The following is an 18,761-nucleotide window of genomic DNA, read 5'->3' on the forward strand; positions in this document are numbered from 1 at the left end:
CTGGATCTACACAACCTGCCTTGCCTTCTTGCCTTCATCTAGGTGTTTGTTAATTATTGCTACCACCCTCATCCTAACGGTAGTATAAAGATGAAGGTTTCCGCTGTCCAGTTGTTTCTGACTCTACTGTAGGGGGCTCATCTCCATTTCCTAGCTGAGGGAGACAACATTGTCTGAAGATATTTCTATGGTTATGTAGCCAGCATGACTATACGCTGAGGTGCAGTGTCCCATAGTCACATGATCGTGATTTATGACATTTTTGCCCAAAACTGGCATTTACTTCCAGTTTCTACTAAAAAACACCCCACAGCCTACAATGGTTTGCTTAATGATCCTGGATGTATTTATTTCTTTTATTTTTATCCTACCTTTATTTCTTTAACCATGGTGATTTGCTTAACAATCACTGGAAAAAAAAGAGGTTGTAAAATTGAGTCAGTCACCTGATAACTTGCTTTACGACCATCATGACTAAGATCATAATGGCCAGGTTGGAAGACTACTTATACATGAAAATGTGGTATCTTGTTTTGATAGATCACAAGATAATGCCCGTTTGCTTAAATAACACAGGGGGAAAAATTAATTTAGCATAGTCCTAAGTTAACCTTTTCTTATTCCTTTAGAAAACTGATGACTCTTACAATAGATATTACCCTATGTTGGTTTATTACCTGGAAAATCCTGCTTTTACTAAATCCCAATTTCAATCTGAGGCTGGGGAGAAATGCTAAATGCTAGTTTCCAGCATTTTTAAGAAGACAAATACTTTTCCTAACTAACAGAAAAGGAAGGATTTGATGACATCTATTTATTGTGTTCTTGCCAAAATCTACTTGAGATGCAGAATACTGTGTGTCTATTCTCTGTCTGGAAGTAAATGTCAATCCTATAAAATACAAGCAGCATCACGACAGATGAATGTGACAAATATATCATAATGCAACATAAATTTATATACCTTGTCCAAACTACTTCAGATGCAATAGAATTATCCATTAGGTAAGGAGTATGTCCAGGCAGAGATTTTGTTCTCCCCGAATTCATTACATAGGGTTTGATTATATTATAGAGCACAATTGGAAAACTCTTTTAAGATAAGTACTTTGAACCACATGGGAATGCATGTTAGCACCCCTTTTTTTACTCACTAAAGCAGCCATAGAGGCTCCCCAGTTCACATGGATACTTCAGAAGGTTCTTCCATCTGTCTCCACATGTGTATGAACACACAGCTACTTTGTTCCAAAGTATATTTTTCAAAGAACTTGAAAACTTAATATATAGAACGTGCTGGCCAAATGAGCAGCTATAATTAGGAGATGATTATAAACAGCTAACATGAAACAAGTATAACATAGGAAAACCTTGGGAAATGGGAAAGTAATTGACCAATGCTCATCAGGATTGCTGGTGCTGTACATATTGAAGTATATTTATTTTAATGTATGCATATGTATATGTATATGCATGTGTGTGTATTCCTTCCTTCCTTCCTTCCTTCCTTCCTTCCTTCCTTCCTTCCTTCCTTCCTTCCTTCCTTGGAAGCTTTCAATTCCAATGGACTCTAAGTGATGTGTTGTTGTTGTTAGCTGCGAAGTCGTGTCCGACCCATCGCGACCCTATGGACAACGTTCCTCCAGGCCTTCCTGTCCTCTACCATCTTCTGGAGTCCATTTAAGCTCATGCCTACTGCTTCAGTGACTCCATCCAGCCACCTCATTCTCTGTCGTCCCCTTCTTCTATTGCCCTCGATCTTTCCCAGCATTAGGCTCTTCTCCACTGAGTCCTTCCTTCTCATTAGGTGGCCAAAGTATTTGAGTTTTAGCTTCAGGATCTGGCCTTCTAAAGAGCAGTCAGGATTGATCTCCTCTAGGACTGACCGGTTTGATCGCCTTGCAGTCCAAGGGACTCGCAGGAGTCTTCTCCAGCACCACAGTTCAAAGGCCTCAATTCTTTGGCGCTCAGCCTTTCTTATGGTCCAACTTTCACTGCCATACATTGCAACTGGGAAGACCATAGCCTTGACTATACGCACTTTTGTTGACAGGGTGATGTCTCTGCTTTTTAGTGTGCTGTCTAGATTTGCCATGGCTTTTCTCCCCAGGAGCAAGCGTCTTTTAATTTCTTGGCTACAGTCCCCATCTGCAGTGATCTTGGAGCCCAGGAAAATAAAATCTGTCACTACTTCCATTTCTTCCCCATCTATTTGCCAGGAATTGAGAGGGCCAGATGCCATGATCTTGGTTTTCTTAATGTTAAGTTTCAACCCAAGTTTTGCACTCTCCTTCTTCACCCGCAACAAGAGGCTCTTTAGTTCTTCTTCACTTTCTGCCATTAGAGTGGTATCATCTGCGTATCTTAGGTTGTTGATATTTCTTCCGGCAATCTTAATTCCAACTTTTGATTCATCTAGCCCTGCCTTTCTCATGATGTGCTCTGCATATAAGTTAAATAGGCAGGGCGACAGTATACAGCCTTGCCGGACTCCTTTCCCAATTTTGAACCAATCAGTGGTTCCGTGTCCAGTTCTCACTGTTGCTTCTTGACCCGCATATAGGTTTCTCAAGAGACAAATAAGATGGTCTGGTACTCCCATCTCTTTAAGAACTTGCCACAGTTTGTTATGATCCACACAATCAAAGGCTTTAGCATAGTCAATGAAGCAGAAGTAGATGTTTTTCTGGAACTCCCTAGCTTTCTCCATGATCCAGCGTATGTTGGCAATTTGATCTCTAGTTCCTCTGCCTCTTCGAAATCCTGCCTGTACTTCTGGTAGTTCTCGATCCACATACTGCTGAAGTCTAGCTTGTAGGATTTTAAGCATGACTTTACTAGCATGAGAAATGAGTGCAATGGTGCGATAGTTTGAACATTCTTTGGCACTGCCTTTCTTTGGAATTGGAATGTAAACTGATCTTTTCCAATCCTGTGGCCACTGTTGAGTTTTCCAAATTTGCTGGCAAATTGAGTGTAGCACTTTTACTGCACTGTCTTTTAAGATTTTGAATAGCTCAGCTGGAATACTGTCACCTCCACTAGCTTTGTTGTTGTTCAGCTTTCCTAAGGCCCACTTCACTTCACATTCTAGGATGTCTGGCTCGAGGTCAGTGACCACCTCATTGTGATTATCAGGGACGTTAAGCTCATTCTTGTATAGTTCTTCTGTGTAATTTTGCCACCTCTTCTTAATCTCTTCTGCCTCTGTTAGGTCCCTGCCACTTTGGTCCTTTATCATGCCCATTTTTGCATTAAACGTTCCCTTCATCTCTCCAATTTTCTTGAAAAGATCTCTGGTCCTCCCTATTCTATTGTTTTCTTCTATTTCTTTGCACTGTTCATTTAAGAAGGCATTCTTATCTCTTCTAGCTATTCTCTGGAATTCTGCATTCAATTGGGCATATCTATGTTTTTCTCCCTTGCCTTTCGCTTCCCTCCTTTCCTCAGCTATTTGCAAAGCTTCCTCAGACAGCCATTTTGCTTTCTTGCATTTCTTTTTCTTTGGGATGGTTTTGGTTGCTACCTGTTGTACAATGTCACGAACCTCTGTCCATAGTTCTTCAGGCACTCTGTCTATCAGATCTAATTCCTTAAATCTATTTGTCACCTCTACTGTATATTCAACAGGGATATGATTTAATTCATACCTGAGTGGCCTAGTGCTTTTCCCTACTTTCTTCAGTTTGAGCCTAAACTTTGCAAGGAGAAGCTCATGGTCTGAGCCACAGTCAGCTCCTGGTCTTGTTTTTACTGACTGTATAGAGCTTCTCCATCTTTGGCTGCAGAGCATATAATCAATCTGATTTCTGTGTTGACCGTCTGGTGATGTCCATGTGTAGAGCCGTCTCTTGGGTTGTTGGAAAAGAGTGTTTGCTATGACCATCGTATTCTCTTGACAAAATTCTATCAGCCTGTGCCCTGCTTCATTTTGTACTCCAAGGCCAAACTTGCCTGTTATTCCAGTTATCTTTTGGCTTCCTACTTTAGCATTCCAATCCCCCATGATGATAAGGACATCATTTTTTGGTGTTAGTTCTATAAGGTGCTGTAGGGCTTCGTAGAACCGGTCAATTTCATCCTCTTCAGCACTGGTGGTTGGGGCATAGACTTGGACTACTGTGATATTGAATGGTTTGCCTTGGATTCGAACTGAGATCATTCTGTCATTTTGAGGATTGTATCCCAGTATTGCTTTTCCTACTCTTTTATTGACTATGAAGGCTACTCCATTTCTTCTGAGGGATTCTTGTCCGCAGTAGTATACCTGATGGTCATCTGAATTAAATTCACCCATTCCTGTCCATTTTAGTTCGCTGATACCTAAGATGTCGATGTTCAGTCTTGTCATCTCTTGTTTGACCACGTCCAGCTTTCCTTGATTCATGGATCTTACATTCCAGGTTCCTATGGAGAAAAAATCTTTACAGCATCGGACTTTCCTTTCACCACCAGACACATCCACAGCTGAGCGTCCTTTCGGCTTTGGCCCAGTCGCTTCATTCTTTCTGGCGCTACTAGTACTAGCCCTCTGCTCTTCCCCAGTAGCATATTGGACGCCTTCCGACCTGAGGGGCTCATCTTCCAGCGTCATATCGTTTTGCCTTTTGGTACTGTCCATAGGGTTTTCATGGCAAAGATACTGGAGTGGGTTGCCATTTCCTTCTCCAGTGGATCACGTTTTGTCAGAACTCTCGACTATGACCTGTCCGTCTTGGGTAGCCCTGCACGGCATAGCTCATAGCTTCATTGAATTACGCAAGCCCCTTCGCCACGACAAGGCAGTAATCCATGAAGGGGCTAAGTGATGTACAAATTAACAAAAAATCCATAAAAACAGATATATATAGAACCATACAGACAGCCTACACTAAATGTCCTGTCCCACTTCTCTACCTTGTCAACCCAGGATTGCCAACTTCAGTTAAAACCAATCTTGGAAATTTTCTCTTTAAAACAAATGTATGTATGATAGAGATGTGTCCATGTGTGCCAAGTGCACACCACATAAACATTTATATTTGCCATAAGGATTTTCTAAGGAAGAGCCCAAATGTTTGTATTAACATATTAATTAAAATTTATTTTAAAATAAGGCATTCAATGCATAGTATACATCACTCATTGTATGTATCCTTTCACATACATACAAACCATCATTGCAGACACAAACACCAAAATATGCCTTTCTTCTTCCAGCAGAAGCACCAAAAAAGATGAAATACAGTGATGTTTTACAGGAGATAGGGTAGTTGCATGGAAGAGGGAAAGAAACTGGATGGCAGTGAGGAACAGAAGAGAATACTAAATAGGGATGGAAACAGAAAAGAAACATAATCCAATTTAAGAATTGTTTTAAAGAGGGGATGAGTTTAAATATAGCTACGTAAACAACAGAGTTAATAGCAATAGGACTTAGATTTACATATCACTTTATAGTGTTTTACAGCCCTCTCTAAGCAGTTTACGGAGTCAGCATATTGCCCCCAATGTTCTGGGTCCTCATTTTACCGAACTTGGAAGGATGGAAGGCTGAATCAACCTTAAGCTAGTCAGGATCGAACTCCTGGCAGTGAACAGAGTTATTCTGCAATACTGCATTCTAACCAATGTGCCACCATGGCTTCTGATAAACTCTGTACCTCCTGAATGACCTAGCAATAGCTACTGGAACAGCTACTGGAACCTTCAAAGACACCCACCCACCCATTCTACTCATGGTAAACATCCCTCTCCCCAATTCATAGGTTATTATGAAAATCTTTATTTCCAGGGAAATGGTGTGGAATACTATAACTCTCAACCCAGGGACCATCAATGAGATTAAGGGGCCAGTGTTATTTAGTAGTTTGTGATAAATACTTCCAATTCAACATTATCCACTATTCCCAGTGTTCAAAATAACTATCCTTTTTAAAAACATGTCTGAACCTTTTCTTTGGAAAATGCTTCTACCATTTTACTACCACATTTTCAAAGTTCAAAACATAAACACGAGTACACTGAAGCATAAAATAAGAATTGCCTTAAAGTTAGTCATCTACAATGTTTATCATCTAGTGGCCATATGCTTTTAGAGTTTACTGATGTAAAAATGTTAATCTTCACCAAATTATTTTTTTCTTACTATACAATTGTCAGAGATAATTTTATGTATTTAGGAGACTCTACTTAAGCTTATGTAAAGTCTCTTAACTATATAAGCCATTTAAAAAAACAGCTTCATCATTTATAAATTCAGACAGTGATTCATAATAATCTTGTAGTAGTGGAATCCATAAATTCAATATTCTGCAATCTGATGCTACTTAAATTAGAATTATAAACCATTACTTCTGCTGGGTACAAAGCAGAGACAGTGATGGGAACTGTAAACTAGCATATTTAGAGGGCAAGAGGATGAAGAAAGTTGTCTTAAGCTAATTTTAAATTTAACTCAAGCTCAGAAGCTGCAAGGTGCCATAATTTAAAATCTGATCTTGTAAGAATACATAAAAGACCTTGTTCTTCCTTTAACAATTCCTGTATTCCAGTTAGATCATTCTTAAGCCCCTAGCTTAATTTACAGTAGTGGCCAAAATTGTGGAAACCTTTTGGGAAAAGTGTACATTTGAGGTTTGATGGCTAATAACACCACTTTTTTCTGGAGTAGTACCATAAAATTATATATCAGTGGAAAGATAATTTAATCAAGAATGTAATGCAATAATGTTTATGAAGGATTTGCTATTAGAATAGCAGTTATAAAGAAGAAACATGAAACACATAGAAAAAATGAGATATACAAAAATTATCACCATGTCAGTTAATACTTAGTTGCGTAATCTTTAGCATGAATTACAGCCTTACAACATCTTCCCATGGAGTGAACCAAGTCTTTTAGTACTGCAGCTGTTATAATGTGAAACCAAGATTGAATGATTGTTTCTATTAACTGGATGTTATTGCTGGGGCACTTCTGACTAACAAGTTTCTTTAGTCAACTCCATAGATTTTCAATTGGGTTAAGGTCTGGGCTATTCCCAGGCCATTCCAGCAGTGGAATTTGATTATCTTGAAACCACTTTTTGCACACAGCAGCAACATGACATGGAGCTGAATCCTGTTGAAATATAAATGCTTCATTGTCTTGGAAAAGATCATGTGCGGAAGGCTTCAGTTTGGGCTCAAGTATTTCATTAATGTATTTTTGGCCATTTAAATTCCCATTAATCACACAAATTCTACCCACATCTTTTGATGTCATACAACCCCAGATCATTGACTAGATGTTTCATGGTACATGTAATGCAATCAGGATGCAAATCTTCTCCGATTCTTCTCCTTATGTATTTTATGCCATTGCTACCAAACAGGGAGATCTTGGTCTCATCACTCCAAATAACACTGTCCCATTGTTTCTCTGTCCAGGTACCATGGGTTTTAGCCCAGTTTTGTCTTTTCAACCTTTGTTTGAGTGATAAAAGTGGCTTTTTTTGTGGAATTCTAGATTTTAGGCCAAATTCCTGCAGTCTGCGCCAAACAGTCCTTGCACTCAACTGCGCCAAACAGTCCTTGCACTCAACTTCACATTGCAATGCACCATTTCATCTTGTATACATCCATATGATTTTCTTCTGTCACATAGGCACAGTCTCTTAATTCTTCTATTATCACTTGCTGTTGTGCACCTTTTCCTGCCTTTACCAGTGTGGTTTTGTAGTGACTTGAGTCTCCTTATACCTCTTCAAAAACTTAGAAATGCCACCTTTGGTTAAGTTTCCACCAATTTTTTTCTATTTTTTTGTAACTGTAGCCTTGTTCACTTAATAATACTATTTTACATTGCTTTCTGAGCGACCAGTCAAACAAGATGACACCTGATTGGCTCTCTAAACACTCATGCTCATTGGCTACAATCAGATAAAGGAAAGCTACCTGAATCTAAACAAGTTGTGCTTCCTTTTTCTGGTTATTTGGCTATAACCTTTCATAGAATACAGATAATTGAACAAACCTTGTTGCATTACATAATTGATTAAATTATATTTCCATTGATATATAATTTTATGGTACTACTCCCAAAAAAGTGGTGTTATTAGCCATCAAACCTCAAATGTACACTTTTCCCAAAAGGTTTCCACAATTTTGGCCACTACTGTATTATTTAAATCATGAATGTTGGCAAGGTAAGTAGATAAAAAAAATTCTCTGAAAGAAAACTTAGTTTTTGATCCCAATGAGGTTTGAGTGACATAGCCAGAAACAAAACAATGGTAATTCTCTATTGAAAAAAGTGTCAGGACCCACCTCAATCCACATCTTAGGAAATAAGAACTCTTGGATGCAAGTTTAGTCCAAAAAGGAAAATGTTTACTAGGATGGAATCGATTGTGGGAATACAAGACGGAATCTGACAAAGTTACATTTCAATCCTATATAAAACATTCCCATTTCAGCCCCTCCCCTCATCCATTTGGTCAGGCTCTCATCAGTTGCTAGGTGTCAGGTCCTTCCATGGGAAAGGGAACTCTCCTTGGTTTTATGGTTATTGCTTTCCTTTTCAGTTGTAAATGAAGATACAATCCAGACCTGTCTGTCCCCCTCCCTCCCCCAGTTAAAACATCCCCTGTTGTTTGAAAATCGCTTTAGTAACCATTCTCTCCCCCCCCCTCGGAGAGATGGCAGAATCCCCAGAAATAGCACGTTGTTCTACCTATACAATTATGAAATGTGATATAAATGGATTCTGACATTCAGCTCTCCTTTCAGAAAAAAGATGAGTCCATCTGTGGGGAAAGAAAACATATAAATGTTAGCCTGGTTTGTTTGGATATTCTGTATGAAACCTCTTAAGCAACTTAGGTGCTTTAACATGGAGTTTGTTAACCCACTCATTTTCTGAGGAGGGGAGGTGTTTCCATGCCACTAAATATTGTATCGTTCCATGGTGTTTTCTGGAATCTAAGATTTCTTTCACTTCAAAATGTTGTTCTCCTTCCACCATGATGGGGGGTGGTGGTGGTGGGATTTTTGCTCGTAGTGGTGATTGTTGTTCTCTCTTTAATAGACTGCAGTGGAAGGTTGGGTGTATTCGTCTAAGATTTTTGGGTAGTTCTAATTCAACTGTTACTGGGTTTATGATTCTTTTAATTGGAAAGGATCCAATATATTTTGGTCCTAGTTTTTTACAGGGTTGGAGTGATTTCAGGTATTTTGTGGATAAATATACCATCTCTCCTACCCTAAATGGTGTGGGATCGGTTCTTTTTTTTGTCTGCCTGTGTCTTGTATGCTTTTCTGGCATCTTCCAACGCTTTCCTAACGATTGGCCATGTATTTTGTAATTGAGCAATCCATTCCTTCAGATCAGGGATAACCGGTTCTTTTGGGGTTAGTTCTGGTATTGGGTTGAAACTCTGGCCTGTAGCTACTTGAAAAGGAGTGTAACCTGTGCTTGAGTGGACTGCATTATTATATGCTACTTCTGCAAAAGGCAGTAGGTCTGTCCAGTCGGACTGCTGAAAATTAATATAGCATCTCAGATATTGTTCAAGTATATTATTAAGTCTTTCAGAAGCTCCGTCTGTCTGAGGATGGTGACTAGATGACAGTCCTTGGGTGGTTCCTAAGAGGGATAAAAATTCTTTCCAAAATGCCGACGTAAATTGCACCCCTCTGTCAGATATGATGCGTTGTGGTACCCCGTGCAATCTGTAAATATGCTGTACAAAAAGTTTTCCTAATGCTTTTGCAGTCAGGATTTTTTGGCAAGGTATGAAATGTACTTGCTTAGAGAACAGATCTGTGACAGTCCAGACTACGGTGTTTCCATTACTTTCTGGCAGTTCTACGATAAAATCCATGGCTATTTCTTTCCATGGGGCTGAGGGGTTTGCCACCGGTTGTAACAGGCCTGGCGGTTTCCCTTGCAGTCTTTTAGCCATCGCGCAAATTTGACAGCTACCCACATAGCTTTCTATGTCCTTTTTCATAGATGGCCACCAAAATTGCCTTTATTTAAGTGTAAGGTTTTTACAAAGCCAAAGTGTCCTGCTGATTTTGTATCATGGCACAGTTGCATGAAATTGATTCTCTGTGTGGCAGGTATATATAGCTTCTCCCCCACCCACGGCAGTCCATCTTTAATTGTGCACACATGTTTATTTTTCTGGAACCATTCATCACTTTCCAAAGACTTCCTGAATTCTATTCCAGTTTGGCTATCTACCTTCGGCTTCATTTTTTCTTGTGCCCTGGTGGTGACTGGTGCTGCCAGTTGTTGTTCCGGTACAAGTGGTTTAAAGTCAGTAACTCTTGTGCTGTTATATTGGGGCATGCGGGATAATGCATCTGCCAGGAAGTTCTTTCCCCCCGGTAAGTGTTTGAGAGTGAAATTGAATCGGTGAAAATGTTGGGACCAGCGGGCTTGCTTAGGAGTGAGCTTCCTGGGCGTTTTTAGTGCTTCCAAATTTTTGTGGTCTGTCCAGACCTGGAAAGGTATTTTATTTCCTTCTAAAAATTGGCGCCATGTTAGTAATGCCCACCTCAACGAGAATGCCTCTTTTTCCCATATTGGCCAGCGTTGTTCTGTTTCTGTGAGTTTTCTGGATGTGTATGCACATGGCTGCAATGTCCCCCCATCATTTTCTTGTAATAGTACGGCTCCTACCGCTACATCACTCGCATCTGCCTGTATTACAAAAGGTTTGTCGGGATCTGGGTGTTTTAGGACAGGTTCAGCAGAAAAAAGTCTCTTTAATCTCTCAAATGCTGCTTGACATTCCATTGACCATTTCAGAGTCTGGCTGGGTTTCACGGGTGACCCCCCCTTCGTTTTCAACAAATTTGTGAGGGGCATGGCTATTTGGCCAAATGCGGGGATGAATTGGCGGTAGAAGTTTGCAAACCCCAGGAAACTTTGCAATTGCTTCCGTGTGCCCACTCTAGTACTGCCCTGACCTTCTCAGGGTCCATTTCCATGCCCTCTGGAGATATGCGATATCCCAGGTAGTCGATTTTTTCCTGATGGAATTCACACTTCAATAATTTAGCATATAAGTGGGCAGCTCGCAACTTCTTCAGGACTGCTCTGACTAGTTTGATATGTTCCTCTTTGGTTTCTGTGAAGATAAGGATGTCATCGAGGTAAACCAGGACCCCCTTATATAGGTGCTCTCTCAGCACGTCATTGATTAATTGCATAAAGACTGCGGGGGGCCCTTGCAGTCCGAATGGCAATACTTTGAATTGATAGCACCCCATTGGGCAGTTGAATGCAGTCTTCCATTCGTCTCCTTCCTTAATCCTAATACGGTAGTATGCTTCCCTCAGGTCTAGTTTGGTAAAAATCTTTCCTTTCGATAGGTGGGATAACATATCCTTCATTAGGGGAAGGGGGTACAGATTACATTCACTAATTGTGTTCAAATTTCTATAATCCACAACCAAGCGAAAAGAACCATCCTTCTTCTCCCTGAACAGAACCGGGGTGGCCACTTTGGGTTTGGCAGGCTCAATAAATCCTCTTTCTAAGTTTTTCTTTATGAATCTCTCCATTTCTGCCATTTCCCTTTGGCTCATGGCATACATCCTGGGTTTTGGGAGTTTTGCCCCAGGTTTGAATTCTATGGTGCAGTCTGTGGGGCGGTGGGGGGGAAGCTCATCTGCTCTTTCCTCACTGAAAACCTCAGCCAGGTCCCTGTATTCCTCCGGTATCTCTGGTAAACCCTTCTCTTTCCCCACTGCTGCTGTCTCCTCCCTCTGGGTGGGGGGGGTGCTTTTGGGGTCTAAGTTCTTCTGCCCCCCCCTTTGGGAAATTGAGTTCTGCTGTCCTCCAGTTTATCCCGGGGTTCCATTTCTTCAGCCATTCCAGTCCTAGGATCATTGGGCATTCCATGCCTGGGGCCACTATAAACGTTATGTCCTCCTCATGGGGCCCCAGTGATAGGTGGATTGGTAAAATGGCTAGGGTGGCTGGTCCTCCCCCTGCTATTGTCCCATCTAATTGACTAAAAGAGATTGGTTGTTTTAGCCTCCTCACTGGGATGCTCAATCTCTCCACCAAAGTTGGGCTGATAAGGCAGCGGATGCACCCAGAGTCTATTAGAGCTTTTATTTTGGCTGCTTCAGGCATAGGGGAAGCTAATATAGTCACTGTCTTAAGTATGGGTGGAAGGGGTCCACTTACCAATGGTTCTCCCTCTGAGCTGTCTTCCGAGTTGTCCACCGTCCCTGCGGTGCAGGCCGGAGTCCAGTCCCAGTTCCTGGCAGGAATTGTGGACTCTACAGCCTCTGTCCCCTTCATGGAAGATTCTTTTGTGTTGCCTTGGGGCTTCCCCGGCTTCTTGGAGGATGATGCCTCTGGTTTTCGTGGGGGGGCTTTTGAATGACATTCTGCAGCACGGTGGCCCTCTCTCCCGCAGTTGAAGCAACCTGTTGATTTTTTGGCTGTAGCTGGTGGTTTTTCCCCCTCGCGTGTTTGCTCGGGTGGCAGGCGGCCCCATGGTTTTCCTCCGCGGTGTCTCTTCAGTAGGTCTATTTCCACTTCCTCCGCCAGGATGTACCAGTCATCGAGGTGGGGTGGGTCTCCTCGAGGCAGGCAAGCGTCATACAGGTCGTAGTTCAGACCATCTTTGAAGTGGCTAAGGAGGATGTCTTCTGGTCAGTTCAGCTTGCTGGCAATGGCTCGGAATTCTTGGGTATAATCAGACACTGCTCGCCTGCCCTGCCTCACCGTTTTGATTCTCTCCCGGGCCTTACAGTCAGCCAAAGGATCCTCGAACCGCCGCCTCAAAGATGACATGAATCGGTTGAAGTCGTTGAGTTCTGGGGCGTTGGAGTCATGCAAGTTCACCACCCAGTCTGCAGCCGTCCCGTCCAAGGCAGATTGCACAATTCGGATGCGTGCTTTGTCACTGGGGATGTCCCGTCCGTACTCTTCCATGTAGCTGAGGACTTGGGTTAGGAAAAATCCCAGTCGTGATGGCTCCCCCTTGAATTTGACTTCCAGGGGCGGGAGTCTTTGGCTGGAGCGTTGTCTGCGCCGTGGCCGGTATCGCTCCTCATCCTGGTCCCCATCTGTGGTTCTGGGGGGGGGGGTACTGCTGAGGCAGCAATTCCTGTTCCATTGGACGGCACCGGGGTTTCAGGTGTTGGATCCCCTCCGTTACCTTTCCAGTTGCATCCCCAGGCGCTGCCTTGGTTGCGATTCTCAGCTCTCTCCTCCCTCAGTGAACTCAGGGTTGCTTTCATCGGATCAATGGCCTTTTCCAGGATCCGCTCCTCCTCGCTGGCGTGCAGGGAACTCTCCATCTCTTGCCTCCATTCCGGTTGGTGGTTACTACGCCTCAGGGTCATTTCTCCCGAAGCCTTTTCCCACTCACTTTTCCTTCCAACGCCCATTGACTACCGGGGTTTTCGGTCGTACTGCTCCACCGCTTCTTCCCCGGGGGAATATGCTGCTTCAGCTTCCCATCGTCTCTGGGATTCCATTTGGGGGGAAGACTCCCCCTCCATGGGGCTTCCCTCCTCTCTTGCTTCGTCGCCAGACATTGTATTTGTTGCAAAGTCCCCCGGTAAGGTTTTCCCTTCCAGGTTGACTCTTAAAGCAGATTCCGTCTACTGTCAGGACCCACCTCAATCCACATCTTAGGAAATAAGAACTCTTGGATGCAAGTTTAGTCCAAAAAGGAAAATGTTTACTAGGATGGAATCGATTGTGGGAATACAAGACGGAATCTGACAAAGTTACATTTCAATCCTATATAAAACATTCCAATTTCAGCCCCTCCCCTCATCCATTTGGTCAGGCTCTCATCAGTTGCTAGGTGTCAGGTCCTTCCATGGGAAAGGGAACTCTCCTTGGTTTTATGGTTATTGCTTTCCTTTTCAGTTGTAAATGAAGATACAATCCAGACCTGTCTGTCCCCCTCCCTCCCCCAGTTAAAACATCCCCTGTTGTTTGAAAATCGCTTTAGTAACCATTCTCTCCCCCCCCCCTCGGACAGATGGCAGAATCCCCAGAAATAGCACGTTGTTCTACCTATACAATTATGAAATGTGATATAAATGGATTCTGACAAAAAGTATTGTTTGTATGCAGTACTGGCTGTTATGAAAGGCAGGCAACATTTTGTAGCTAGAGAAACATATTCTTGTTTATTCCCAGACCCAATTCCAACACATTATAGAATTATAATACTGGCTCCATCCTTACACACAGCAATGGAATGGCATTTTAATTCTCAATGTATTATTGTGAATTAAACTTTAAAAGTACAGATGAAAACAAATAGAGAAATATGACTTATACAATAAGGAGAATTTTTATTTTTGAAAGTTGTGGGTTTGGGGAATCTACAGCTATACAGGTAGTCCTCGGCTTACAATAATTCACTTAGTGATGATTCAAAGTTATAACGGCATTGAAAAAAGTGACATGGCCATTTTTCACACACCATTGCAGCATCCCCATGATCATGCTTGACAACTCACATTTATGACAGTTGCACTGTCCCAATGTCATATGATCACCTTTTGGAACCTTCTGATAAGCAGTCAGTGGGGAAATCAGATTCACTTAATAACTAATTTACTAATTTAATGACTGCAGTGATTAACTTAATAAATGTGGCAAGAAAAGTCACAAAATGGGGCAAAACTCACTTAACATATTTCTCACTTAGTGACATAAATTTTGGGCTCAATTGTGGTGGTAAGTTGAAGACTATATATGCTTTAAATTGTTGCTGTCCATAATAGCAAGTTGGTAGCCACTGTGAGAAAATATTACCCATAAAGAAACGAGGGAAGAAGGAAACTTCATTTTTTTCTCATTTGCTTCCAAAATCTTAACAATGTTAAGAAATTCTGCTGAACAACAAAAGCCACAAAAGAGGAATTAGGGAAATATCCATTCTTGATCGGCAACATCAAAACCTAATACTATATTTAGATTCCTCAAGACTACAACTTTTGTGAGCCCCAATCAACACAATGGTGGCTGTAATCTAACACTTGTAAATATTCAAAACAGCTTAAGATGACTGAGAAAATAACTCAATCTCTATTTAGGATTTTTTTAACCTAGTATCAAAAACTACTATTCTGTCATAAACAGATTTTTACCATTGTCATATTCACAGTGCATACAACTTCTGAAAAGCTGCATTACCATCTCCACCACTCAAAAAAACAAAACAAAAACAAAACAAAACCAACAACCCGTAGGAAGAAAGTTGTGTGAGAATTACACATATCAAAGGTGGGCAATTAACTTTCCCACATGGCCACATGAAAAACTGGGACTGTTGTGGAGGGCCACTGCCACTGTTCTCTATCACCTCATACCCCTCACCACCCCCTGCCCACAGAACATGCCACATGCCAGACAAGGGTAGCTGAAGGGCCGTAAAATGATATATATGCTCTTGATACCTCAGTTCAGTTCTTCAAATCATAATCTCCGTTTTCTAACATATACAGCAAAAGAAAACCCACTGGTCTCTTTTCCCCTCTAAATCTAAATGTCCAGTCCATCCTGAGGGAAAAATTTGATTCTTTGAATGTAGTTGCATAGTAAAAAAAAAGATTTCATAGATATGTAGAAAGAGAAATTTGTTCCACTGAAAAATATTTAAATTATTTATTATGAAAGTAAAAAAAATCTGCTTGTCATGAATTCATGTGACCTTTGGTTTTCTTCATAAAACAAGGCCATAATCTATTGTATAGTTTATACTATACAGTACTGTACTGCATTTACCTGTACTTGTAGTTATACAATACTATGCAGTATATTATATACTATACTATAGTATATATAGTATAGTACTTGTAGTAGCAATATTAGAACCAGCACTAATAGATTTTAATAGCAATGGGGGAAATAGGACCCTTTAAGAAGATAAAAACAATTTTTCCATTAAAAGTTATGGGAACATATCAGAGTACTTCATTAAAACTAATTCAACTATTACAGCAGCATTAAAATCCATCATGAAAATCACATTTTTTCAAAACATTGCTTCTGGCTATGCTTCAGACTTCATGTATGTTTATCAGACAGCCTTCCCCAGTCTGGTATTCAATGATTATGCCAATTGAGGATTATAACACTGTAGAACCAATACCTTTGAATCCACCAAGTCTGGGTCCAGTGAGAACTATGTGATATATATAATACCATAAGAATCTTCACTTTAAAAAAGAATTCTGAATTTTGAAGTGTTTTCCTGAGCTACTTTGGATCAAGCATGCAAGTTAAATAGTATGCACAATGCCAGGATATGTATGTTTAAAAACCAATTAACTCAAATTTTGGGTTGCCCACAAATACCTCTCTTGACGGTTATTGGGATTTCTGCTGTGCCTGACCTTAATTTTCTACCAAATTCTTTTAATTAAACAAGGGAACTTGGTAGGTTGCAAATCAGAGCATCAGTTTTAAACATTTTATTTACAAGCATTCTTCTACTTCCTGCATTGCCCATACTGACATTCTTTAAAAAATATTGAATAATTCTCCAGAAAACAAGTACTGAGTGATAGCCTGACTTCTAACAAACTGTTTTATAAGTAGCTACATCCATCATGACAGCTATTTTGTGAATAAAATGAAACCCTCATGATGTCTTCTAAACTCATCCCACAAGGCTTTCTATCTCTAATATGTAAACATATAAAGATCCCACATTTTAAAGAAAATCTCATAATGGAATCCACAGAAAGGAAACAATGTATTCGGGAAACTATAACTAAAGTAAATAATGGTTTAGAGCAGGCATGTCAAACTGCCCGCCAGCAGGCTGGATGCGTCACGCCGAAACTGCACCCACCCCATTGCCAGCAATGGGGAAAAAGTCGTGATCCATCGCACGATGTCACATGGCATCATGAGTTAGACATGCCTAGTTTAGAGCATTCAAAATATCCAGCTATATACAGCTTCTGGACTTTTTGCAGAGTCGTCCCAAAAAAACGATAGCAGCAGTTGCAAATCATGGTATCCACATGGAACCTGCATGATATTGCAGATTTACTCCTAAATAAACTTAACATTAAGAAAAAAGTTAATTTCAATTCAAGGCCTAGAAAGAGGAAGAAACCACGATCCCGTTAATGTGTATAGTATGGCCCCAATCACACCCACCTGTATGGCCCTAATCACACCCACCTGTATCCATCTTGAAGTATATGTTCTGCACGTTCCTGTCTTGGATGGCAAACCTCAGACAAGGACTACAGAGGAAGTGTACAGAGTGCGCTTGAGATAACATGTGAAAAACAAGATCTTAAATTAGAAAGATAAGCTTATGGAATGCAGGAAACTGGAACATATATTAATCCTTGTGTTAATTGAAAGGGATAAGCAATAGATAAGGAAAAACAACCAATTTTGGGATGGCATGTAAACTGTTAATGTTTAACCGCTAAAGCTATTGTTTAAGACATACATATATGAGTGAATGTTAACCAATAAAGAACACAGCTGCTCAAGATTCGTGTGAGTCTCCTTTCATACGACACCCACCATGACCATCTTTAAAAAGATCATCCTTACTTAAGTGTGGCAGGTGACTGCAGGCATCATTCATTGTTTTGTATTGCCTGAATCTAGTAATTATGACTAATTTATACTTGTTTTCTATGGATCCAGGCAATTGGATTAATTCACTAAACCATGGCTCAATTAACCATAGGTAAGTGTATTGTATAAACCTAAAAAAATATTCAATAAAGAATGAGATGCAAAATTAAATCATAATAACGTGGAATGTACTTTATTATTGTTTGGACAGGAAACATTAAAATTGAGACTATAATAACCAGTGGAGCTGCTTAACTGTAATGTAAAACTCTGCAAATATTTTGATACATAACCAAGGGACTGACAATATCCTCTAAAACTATTATAGAATTCAGTTTAGATTTTTCACAAAGTTAATAGTAAAAAAAATGTAAATGCTTTATTTCTTCTAGTTCTGAGGCTCCTGTGATATATCTGAAAGGTTAACCTAATTATTACAGCCTTAATATTTTTTTAAACTGTATTATAAAGGTTATGCTGCTAGAATTAATAAATTAATATCAAGGGTCTTCACATCTTATCCTTGTATAGTCTACAGACTATTTTAAAAATGCAAGAACATTAAAAATCTTCATGTACAATGAAATGGATTTTCAGTAACTTAGAAATTTTTAGCATATAATGAACACAAAATTTTCTAATTAAATAGAATTTGAATGACTGTAAATTAGCACAAAGGCATTCTTGACAGTTGCATGAAAGATACATTGTGTGGAAACACACAAATTATGAGCAGTAACATTCATTATGTTACATACAGTGCAAATCAACATACTGTATTTAATGGGTTGAAACATCAGAAGAAACAGAAATATTAGGGTTTCCGACATAAGTAAATTTCTAAAGAATTCAATAATTAATTATTTTCATTGTGGTGCCAAAATTAAAACAAATATATTATTTGGCAGAATGAATGTTTAAACATAAATTTCACAGGAAAAAATTAGTGAAAACTGGCAACCAAACAGGGAAATTCTTCAAAATAAAAATTACTCAGGAATTTGGTCCTCTGCATGCTAGCATCCCCCTTGAAAGATACACAGCATCTGGCTAGAACCAAGTTAATAAACATACATAAAAGGTTTATAGCCAATTAATAAATATAATAAATATAAAAACTAAAGGTCTATAGAGTTGTTAACTTTGATCCTAATGACTAAATTACATTTTCTGTTTCCCTACTAATTCAAAT

The 18,761-nt window shown here is 40.1% G+C and overlaps 1 protein-coding gene across 5 annotated transcripts in view; it reads right to left on the reverse strand.

Annotated features, from left to right (window-relative positions):
- The window catches only part of LOC310638234 (uncharacterized protein C1orf21), a 279,715-nt gene that overhangs the window by 245,640 nt on the left and 15,314 nt on the right, over positions 1–18,761 (reverse strand). The gene's annotated exons all lie outside the window — the stretch shown is intronic.

The sequence above is a fragment of the Vipera ursinii genome (genome assembly GCF_947247035.1).
Source record: "Vipera ursinii genome assembly, chromosome: 3".
Lineage (NCBI taxonomy): Eukaryota > Metazoa > Chordata > Lepidosauria > Squamata > Viperidae > Vipera > Vipera ursinii.